Consider the following 9921-nt stretch of genomic DNA (forward strand, 5'->3'; position numbering starts at 1 on the left):
TCATTACGGATCCGGTGTGAACCACGCTTAAGTGAGCATGAAACTACATGTAGAATCACGACGTAACATGTTGCACGTATATGCCGAATGCATACAGTTTGTAAACGATACCCGGTTCTGTGACCGACCATCCCAGCCACTTTTGCTACTAGCTGCATTATTTATTGCCCTACGAATCGTTCCACGAATCGACGGTATCGACCCACGTTAAAGGGACCCTCCCACCTTCAAAAAAGTTTATGAATTGGCATGAAAGTGATGTCGCTCGGTTCAGAAAGAGCGGAAACGAATATCTACCAAATTTCACCGAAAAGTATTCACCGGTTTTCAAGATATAAGACTTTTACTTTTGTTTACTTTTTGGGATCTCCGCTGTTCCTAGCGACTTTATTTGGAAGCAATAGTTTGGCAGCTGAAAGTGCGGCACTTGTTGCGCGCAAAGCAGCATATACCACCGCGTGCTACAAAACGTTTTAGTCAAACATTTAAAAATCGTTAGATATCTGCGCTGACGTCACACATTCAGAGGGGTATTCCTATGCATTAGCCCCTCTGAATCAAAATGCTGCAATTTTGAAATTCAATATTTCCGATTTAAGGCATTTATCGATGTTGTGAGTGCCGAAACCGGTAATTGTGAGCCAGGGACCCCATTTTGGCTATCTCAACTCAAATCTAATGTTAAGGTGGGAGGGTCCCTTTAATCTGAAATACCTACCTAGAGACACAAAACAAGGAATGACGAAAAACAGACATTCAACAGGCTACCAGCAGCCATCGTAACTAGTGATCAACATGGCATGCAATAATACGACCGGCAACAATTTATGTAATCTGAAAGACACACCTTTGTACCGTGCGACGTGCAGGCGACAATCTCAGATAAACACCGGAAAGTACAGCCCTCTGCAGACTGCGTGGTAGGTATTCTTTTTTCGACAAAACCGAGAATAACTCAAAGACTAAGTTATCGGTCGGTGGGATCTCATTGCATGAAGATGCGCCATGCTCCACCCCCTCGATTGGTTATATCACTGAACGAATTATACAACTAGTGTAGCAACAAAATGCAAAAGTTTGTTTTGGGGGCAGATATAAACTTTCTTGTATTGTTGCCAAACCAGCTGGAAAATGTATACCAAAATAAGCCCAATCTAAGGTGCGGAGTCTCGCACGTCTTGCTGTTACGCTTTCCGAGTGGCCAATAGCATTGTATTCGCGTTATTCCCGGTTTTGTCGAAAAAAGAATACCTACCACGCAGTTTGCAGAGGGCTGTACAGGGGCCGACAGACGAGAGGAGACCCGCCACTGAGACATTTGACGGTCATGACTGTCATGAAATCCGACACGGGATCGACTCGACTGGACGAGCCGACTCCGTATCTCGGAGAACGACCGTCGGCCGCCCGATCGTCGGCTGAGGGCCTAGGATCAGCCGACGGCGCCCGCCCCGTCGCTCGGGGCAACTGCCGCGTACGATGGACGGTAGAGTGCGACAAAAAAGGCCATGCGATACGATACTCCAACTGTGTGCTTTTTGGCGTTAGCCTTATCGCTGCCGGTGTGAGCACCGAGTAATGTGTTATGTAATTATACGCATGCCATGGTCCATGGAAGTGAACTGTATCGTACGGCAGGAGACAAGTCATACGAACTATTTACACGACAATCACAATGAATCCATAATGGTGTGACGTGCGATGGATCCAGATAACATCTGTTCCACTTTCAGCAGTCAGCCCCTCCCCTTCCCACCTTTTGCCCTGTGGTCTGTTGACTAACTACGAGCCATGGTTCAGAAGCGGCCTTCAGGGATGGTCGAACCCACGCTCGACGTCCTGCGCAGCCAACGCCTGGCCGACAGAAAAACGGCTCCCCGTCCGCCTTTTTTCGCCTAACCTCGTTACCAATAATCCGCCCATTGTCACGTACCAATGAGTATGTCGTAACGACAACGTTTGCTGGGCCTTGCCAACCAGGGTATACATGTAGAAGAGTGACACCTCTGCAGAGGTGTCAGTCTTCTGTCATCGGCGGGAGGCCTTTGGCAGATGGTAAAGAACAGACGCCACATGAAATAAAACAGAAATCATCGGGCGCCACGTTTAAGTGCCTACGTAACTTACCTATACGACCTTGCGACGAAACCAATGACCCTCCTAAAAATGCGCAGCTTCCTAGCTTTCCTTTGTCAACCCTTGGTCAACAGAAAGTAGTTGGTATTAGGTTAGGAGCCCACTGCCGAGGAGAGCGCATGAGAAAACGGCCAGATCACTCCATCCCAAGGCTTCTGTCCCAAATCCAAACCATGGGTAGGTTTTTACTCTCATCAGCGTGCCAAGAATGGCGGGACTGAAATGGATAGGTCATCCGGATCTCTGGGTCATCTCTGGTTCCCCGGCTTCGCCCCTATAAACGGCTGCGGACTGAAAAACAGGGGCCGTATTCACGTCGATCATTTTCGTAAGAATTTTCTTAAGTTTGACCTACTTCTTAAGTAAGTTTTTTTAATCACGTGAACTCCGTCGATAAAAACTTACGAAGTGTCCACGTGAATACCAAATTATACTTATGAAACTTATGAAAGAAAATCGACTTACGAAGTCGACGTGAAATACGGCCGGTCTGCAGTAGGTACCTGAATACATAATCTGAAAACATATCTTGGGTAGGCACGAATTACGATGCGAGTCAGTGGGCTCATGGTGGCGGACGGTGATCGGGCTCGGGTCGGACTCGGGGCCCACCGGTCACTCCCACGGTCGGGCGCCGGCTGTCAGCTACGAATATTCAGCTTATATACCTAGCCTTGGGCTATTTTGACGGTATATACAAGCCACAGCCTCGATTCTGAATCCGTCGGAAGCAGGGATCGATGACCCCGGGGCAAGAATCTTTTACTATCCTAACTAAATAATTTTAATTGGCTAAAACATCTCAGGTATCGCAAAGTGCAAAGTAGCAGGGCTGCGGAGTCGGAATTGGAGTCGGAGTCTGTCGGAGTCGACAGATCTGATCGGAGTCGGAGTCAGAGTCGATTTTGGAAGCCCGAGCCGGAGTCGGGGTCGGAGTTACCGAAAATCCATCGACTCCGCAGCTCTGCCAGGTCTGCGGAGTCGGAGTCGGAGTTGGAGTCGGTCGGAGTCGACAGTTCTGCTCTGCATGAAGTCGGAGTGGGAGTCGGCGTCGGAGTCGCCGAAATTCCATAGACTCCGCATCCTTGCTGAAAGTAATTTGACTCAAAGCCCTTTCTACCATTAGGTAAGTACACCTAAGTTTGACTTTCGACATCACACGACACGACACGCAAGGCCCTAGATACGACAAAGATTCCTATAGATATATCAATATTCCTATGGATACGACACGCACAGACACTGAGGACGGCACAAGAAGACCTTTTACATTTCATACATTTTTTTGTTGTCCGAATTTGACAGAGCACTCAATTTCAGTTTGAGCTCGGAATTCGAAAGACTTTTGAATAAATGATTTCATACGTACGATGCAGACGATGAAATATAAATGCAATCATAACTCGAAACATTTCTTAACAATTTAGGGCCTTGTCGTAACATTTACGAACTTCGGTAGTCTTCGTCAAAGTGCAATATCTACCTATCAACAGCCGTCAGCCAACACTGCTGTTGAAAGTTAAAAACTTGTGTACCTTCAGAGAACCTACTGTGCTTCACTGCATTCCCATTTCGATGTCGTTCTATTTCCAATTCCGAATGATGTAACGGAAGTTAGCAGGGATTCAGCAGGGGTTCAGCAGGGATTCAGCAGGGATCGACGGCCCCTACGATTTCGCTGAATTTTGGTGGAGAGGTGCAGAATGGTGTCCTCTATCGAAAATCCTAGTGCCAAAATGCGGGGAATCCATCAGGGGGGCCACAAATCCCAAAAAACAGTATGCCCTCAGGGCACAATCGACGAACTTTGAAAACCCTACTTTTAGCCGTCAAAACAGCTAAAAATGCACGTCATTCGAAAGAGGACAAAATTTTACGTACAACGGTACCAAATTTAGGGGGCTAGCGCCCCCCTGAACCGAACAAAACAGCTTCAAATATATGGGCCCGGGAGTATGCCCTCGGGGCATAAATAAACGTTTTCAACAATTTCAGGCCTATAACATCGACAAAATCCAGCAATATGCACATCATTGGAAAGAGCGTAATTTCCCAAACAAAAAAACCAAGTAACATTTTTCGATGGGGCCCACCTGGGGCCCACAGGACCCAATTGAAATTTGGGGCCCAATGGGGCGGCCCCTACGATTTTCTTCAAAATTGGCACAGACACTCTCCTGGGCCCCCTCTTTAATCCGGCTGAAGAAACCTACCGGGGAATCCAAAGGAAGGGGCCCAAAGAGGGCCCCAAAGAGGCCCTTTCTAAGTATTGCCCCTAATTTCGCGACCAACCCCGGCAATATGCACATCATTGGAAAGAGCATAATTTCCCAAACAAAAAACCCAAGTAACATTTTTCGATGGGGCCCACCTGGGGCCCACAGGACCCAATTGAAATTTGGGAACCAATGGGGCGGCCCTACGATTTTCTTCAAAATTGGCACAGACACTCTCCTGGGCCCCCTCTTTAATCCGGCTGAAGAAACCTACCGGGGAATCCAAAGGAAGGGGCCCAAAAAGGGCCCCAAAGAGGCCCTTTCTAAGTATTGCCCCTAATTTCGCGACCAACCCCGGCAATATGCACATCATTGGAAAGAGCATAATTTCTCAAACAAAAAACCCAAGTAACATTTTTCGATGGGGCCCACCTGGGGCCCACAGGACCCTATTGAAATTTGGGGCCCAATGGTGCGGCCCCTACGATTTTCTTCAAAATTGGCACAGACACTCTCCTGGGCCCCCTCTTTAATCCGGCTGAAGAAACCTACCGGGGAATCCAAAGGAAGGGGCCCAAAGAGGGCCCCAAAGAGGCCCTTTCTAAGTATTGCCCCTAATTTCGCGACCAACCCCGGCAATATGCACATCATTGGAAAGAGCGTAATTTCCTTAACAAAAAACCCATGTAACATTTTTCGATGGGGCCCACCTGGGGCCCACAGGACCCAATTGAAATTTGGGGCCCAATGGGGCGGCCCCTACGATTTTCTTCAAAATTGGCACAGACACTCTCCTGGGCCCCCTCTTCAATCTGGCTGAAGAAACCTACCGGGGAATCCAAAGGAAGGGGCCCAAAGAGGGCCCCAAAGAGGCCCTTTCTAAGTATTGCCCCTAATTTCGCGACCAACCCCGGCAATATGCACATCATTGGAAAGAGCGTAATTTCCCAAACAAAAAACCCAAGTAACATTTTTCGATGGGGCCCACCTGGGGCCCACAGGACCCAATTGAAATTTGGGGCCCAAAGGGGCGGCCCCTACGATTTTCTTCAAAATTGGCACAGACACTCTCCTGGGCCCCCTCTTCAATCTGGCTGAAGAAACCTACCGGGGAATCCAAAGGAAGGGGCCCAAAGAGGGCCCCAAAGAGGCCCTTTCTAAGTATTGCCCCTAATTTCGCGACCAACCCCGGCAATATGCACATCATTGGAAAGAGCGTAATTTCCCAAACAAAAAACCCAAGTAACATTTTTCGATGGGGCCCACCTGGGGCCCACAGGACCCAATTGAAATTTGGGGCCCAATGGGGCGGCCCCTACGATTTTCTTCAAAATTGGCACAGACACTCTCCTGGGCCCCCTCTTCAATCTGGCTGAAGAAACCTACCGGGGAATCCAAAGGAAGGGGCCCAAAGAGGGCCCCAAAGAGGCCCTTTCTAAGTATTGCCTCTAATTTCGTGACCAACCTCGGCAATATGCACATCATTGGAAAGAGCGTAATTTCCCAAACAAAAAACTCAAGTAACATTTTATCGATGGGGCCCACCTGGGGCCCACAGGACCCAATTGAAATTTGGGGCCCAATGGGGCGGCCCTACGATTTTCTTCAAAATTGGCACAGACACTCTCCTGGGCCCCCTCTTCAATCTGGCTGAAGAAACCTACCGGGGAATCCAAAGGAAGGGGCCCAAAGAGGGCCCCAAATAGGCCCTTTCTAAGTATTGCCCCTAATTTCGCGTTTAACCCCGGCAATATGCACATCATTGGAAAGAGCGTAATTTCCCAAACAAAAAACCCAAGTAACATTTTTCGATGGGGCCCACCTGGGGCCCACAGGACCCAATTGAAATTTGGGGCCCAATGGGGCGGCCCCTACGATTTTCTTCAAAATTGGCACAGACACTCTTCTGGGCCCCCTCTTCAATCTGGCTGAAGAAACCTACCGGGGAATCCAAAGGAAGGGGCCCAAAGAGGGCCCCAAAGAGGCCCTTTCTTAGTATTGCCCCTAATTTCGCGACCAACCCCGGCAATATGCACATCATTGGAAAGAGCGTAATTTCCCAAACAAAAAACCCAAGTAACATTTTTCGATGGGGCCCACCTGGGGCCCACAGGATCCAATTGAAATTTGGGGCCCAATGGGGCGGCCCCTACGATTTTCTTCAAAATTGGCACAGACACTCTCCTGTAACCCCCCCCCTTCAATCTGGCTGAAGAAACCTACCGGGGAATCCAAAGAAAGGGGCCCAAAGAGGGCCCCAAAGAGGCCCTTTCTAAGTATTGCCCCTCTTTGGGGCCCTCTTTGGGCCCCTTCCTTTGGATTCCCCGGTAGGTTTCTTCAGCCAGATTGAAGAGGGGGCCCAGGAGAGTGTCTGTGCCAATTTTGAAGAAAATCGTAGGGGCCGCCCCATTGGGCCCCAAATTTCAATTGGGTCCTGTGGGCCCCAGGTGGGACCCATCGAAAAATGTTACTTGGGTTTTTTGTTTGGGAAATTACGCTCTTTCCAATGATGTGCATATTGCCGGGGTTGGTCGCGAAATTAGGGGCAATACTCAGAAAGGGCCTCTTTGGGGCCCTCTTTGGGCCCCTTCCTTTGGATTCCCCGGTAGGTTTCTTCAGCCAGATTGAAGAGGGGGCCCAGGAGAGTGTCTGTGCCAATTTTGAAGAAAATCGTAGGGGCCGCCCCATTGGGCCCCAAATTTCAATTGGGTCTTGTGGGCCCCAGGTGGGCCCCATCGAAAAATGTTACTTGGGTTTTTTGTTTGGGAAATTACGCTCTTTCCAATGATGTGCATATTGCCGGGGTTGGTCGCGAAATTAGGGGCAATACTTAGAAAGGGCCTCTTTGGGGCCCTCTTTGGGCCCCTTCCTTTGGATTCCCCGGTAGGTTTCTTCAGCCGGATTAAAGAGGGGGCCCAGGAGAGTGTCTGTGCCAATTTTGAAGAAAATCGTAGGGGCCGCCCCGTTGGGCCCCAAATTTCAATTGGGTCCTGTGGGCCCCAGGTGGGCCCCATCGAAAAATGTTACTTGGGTTTTTTGTTTGGGAAATTACGCTCTTTCCAATGATGTGCATATTGCCGGGGTTGGTCGCGAAATTAGGGGCAATACTTAGAAAGGGCCTCTTTGGGGCCCTCTTTGGGCCCCTTCCCTTAGATTCCCCGGTAGGTTTCTTCAGCCAGATTGAAGAGGGGGCCCAGGAGAGTGTCTGTGCCAATTTTGAAGAAAATCGTAGGGGCCGCCCCATTGGGCCCCAAATTTCAATTGGGTCCTGTGGGCCCCAGTTGGGCCCAATCGAAAAATATTACTTGGGTTTTTTGTTTGGGAAATTACGCACTTTCCAATGATGTGCATATTGCCGGGGTTGGTCGCGAAATTAGGGGCAATACTTAGAAAGGGCCTCTTTGGGGCCCTCTTTGGGCCCCTTCCTTTGGATTCCCCGGTAGGTTTCTTCAGCCAGATTGAAGAGGGGGCCCAGGAGAGTGTCTGTGCCAATTTTGAAGAAAATCGTAGGGGCCGCCCCATTGGGCCCCAAATTTCAATTGGGTCCTTTGGGCCCCAGGTGGGCTCCATCGAAAAATGTTACTTGGGTTTTTTGTTTGGGAAATTACGCTCTTTCCAATGATGTGCATATTGCCGGGGTTGGTCGCGAAATTAGGGGCAATACTTAGAAAGGGCCTCTTTGGGGCCCTCTTTGGGCCCCTTCCTTTGGATTCCCCGGTAGGTTTCTTCAGCCAGATTAAAGAGGGGGCCCAGGAGAGTGTCTGTGCCAATTTTGAAGAAAATCGTAGGGGCCGCCCCATTGGGCCCCAAATTTCAATTGGGTCCTGTGGGCCCCAGGTGGGCCCCATCGAAAAATGTTACTTGGGTTTTTTGTTTGGGAAATTACGCTCTTTCCAATGATGTGCATATTGCCGGGGTTGGTCGCGAAATTAGGGGCAATACTTAGAAAGGGCCTCTTTGGGGCCCTCTTTGGGCCCCTTCCTTTGGATTCCCCGGTAGGTTTCTTCAGCCAGATTAAAGAGGGGGCCCAGGAGAGTGTCTGTGCCAATTTTGAAGAAAATCATAGGGGCCGCCCCATTGGGCCCCAAATTTCAATTGGGTCCTGTGGGCCCCAGGTGGGCTCCATCGAAAAATGTTACTTGGGTTTTTTGTTTGGGAAATTACGCTCTTTCCAATGATGTGCATATTGCCGGGGTTGGTCGCGAAATTAGGGGCAATACTTAGAAAGGGCCTCTTTGGGGCCCTCTTTGGGCCCCTTCCTTTGGATTCCCCGGTAGGTTTCTTCAGCCAGATTGAAGAGGGGGCCCAGGAGAGTGTCTGTGCCAATTTTGAAGAAAATCGTAGGGGCCGCCCCATTGGGCCCCAAATTTCAATTGGGTCCTGTGGGCCCCAGGTGGGCCCCATCGAAAAATGTTACTTGGGTTTTTTGTTTGGGAAATTACGCTTTTTCCAATGATGTGCATATTGCCGGGGTTGGTCGCGAAATTAGGGGCAATACTTAGAAAGGGCCTCTTTGGGGCCCTCTTTGGGCCCCTTCCTTTGGATTCTCCGGTAGGTTTCTTCAGCCGGATTAAAGAGGGGGCCCAGGAGAGTGTCTGTGCCAATTTTGAAGAAAATCGTAGGGGCCTCCTCATTGGGCCCCAAATTTCAATTGGGTCCTGTGGGCCCCAGGTGGGCCCCATCGAAAAATGTTACTTGGGTTTTTTGTTTGGGAAATTATGCTCTTTCCAATGATGTGCATATTGCCGGGGTTGGTCGCGAAATTAGGGGCAATACTTAGAAAGGGCCTCTTTGGGGCCCTCTTTGGGCCCCTTCCTCTATTCCCCGGTAGGTTTCTTCAGCCAGATTAAAGAGGGGGCCCAGGAGAGTGTCTGTGCCAATTTTGAAGAAAATCGTAGGGGCCGCCCCATTGGGCCCCAAATTTCAATTGGGTCCTGTGGGCCCCAGGTGGGCCCCATCGAAAACTGTTACTTGTTTTTTTTTTGTTTGGGAAATTACGCTCTTTCCAATGATGTGCATATTGCTGGATTTTGTCGATGTTATAGGCCTGAAATTGTTGAAAACGTTTATTTATGCCCCGAGGGCATACTCCCGGGCCCATATATTTGAAGCTGTTTTGTTCGGTTCAGGGGGGCGCTAGCCCCCTAAATTTGGTACCGTTGTACGTAAAATTTTGTCCTCTTTCGAATGACGTGCATTTTTAGCTGTTTTGACGGCTAGAAGTAGGGTTTTCAAAGTTCGTCGATTGTGCCCTGAGGGCATACTGTTTTTTGGGATTTGTGGCCCCCCTGATGGATTCCTCGCATTTTGGCACTAGGATTTTCGATAGAGGACACCATTCTGCACCTCTCCACCAAAATTCAGCGAAATCGTAGGGGCCGTCGATCCCTGCTGAATCCCTGCTGAACCCCTGCTGAATCCCTGCTAACTTCCGTTACATTTCCGAATGAAATTTAATTATTTCAATTCCAATAGGTTATTTACTTTCATCGCCTTGCCATTCATTCATTATTCATTCATTTATTCAAAAATTACTTTTTTGGCGCAGTCCTGTTCAAAAGCAGCTCTT

This window comes from Amphibalanus amphitrite, unplaced genomic scaffold (genome assembly GCF_019059575.1).
Source record: "Amphibalanus amphitrite isolate SeventyFive unplaced genomic scaffold, NRLGWU_Aamphi_draft 000412F_arrow, whole genome shotgun sequence".
NCBI classification, from domain to species: Eukaryota; Metazoa; Arthropoda; class Thecostraca; order Balanomorpha; family Balanidae; genus Amphibalanus; species Amphibalanus amphitrite.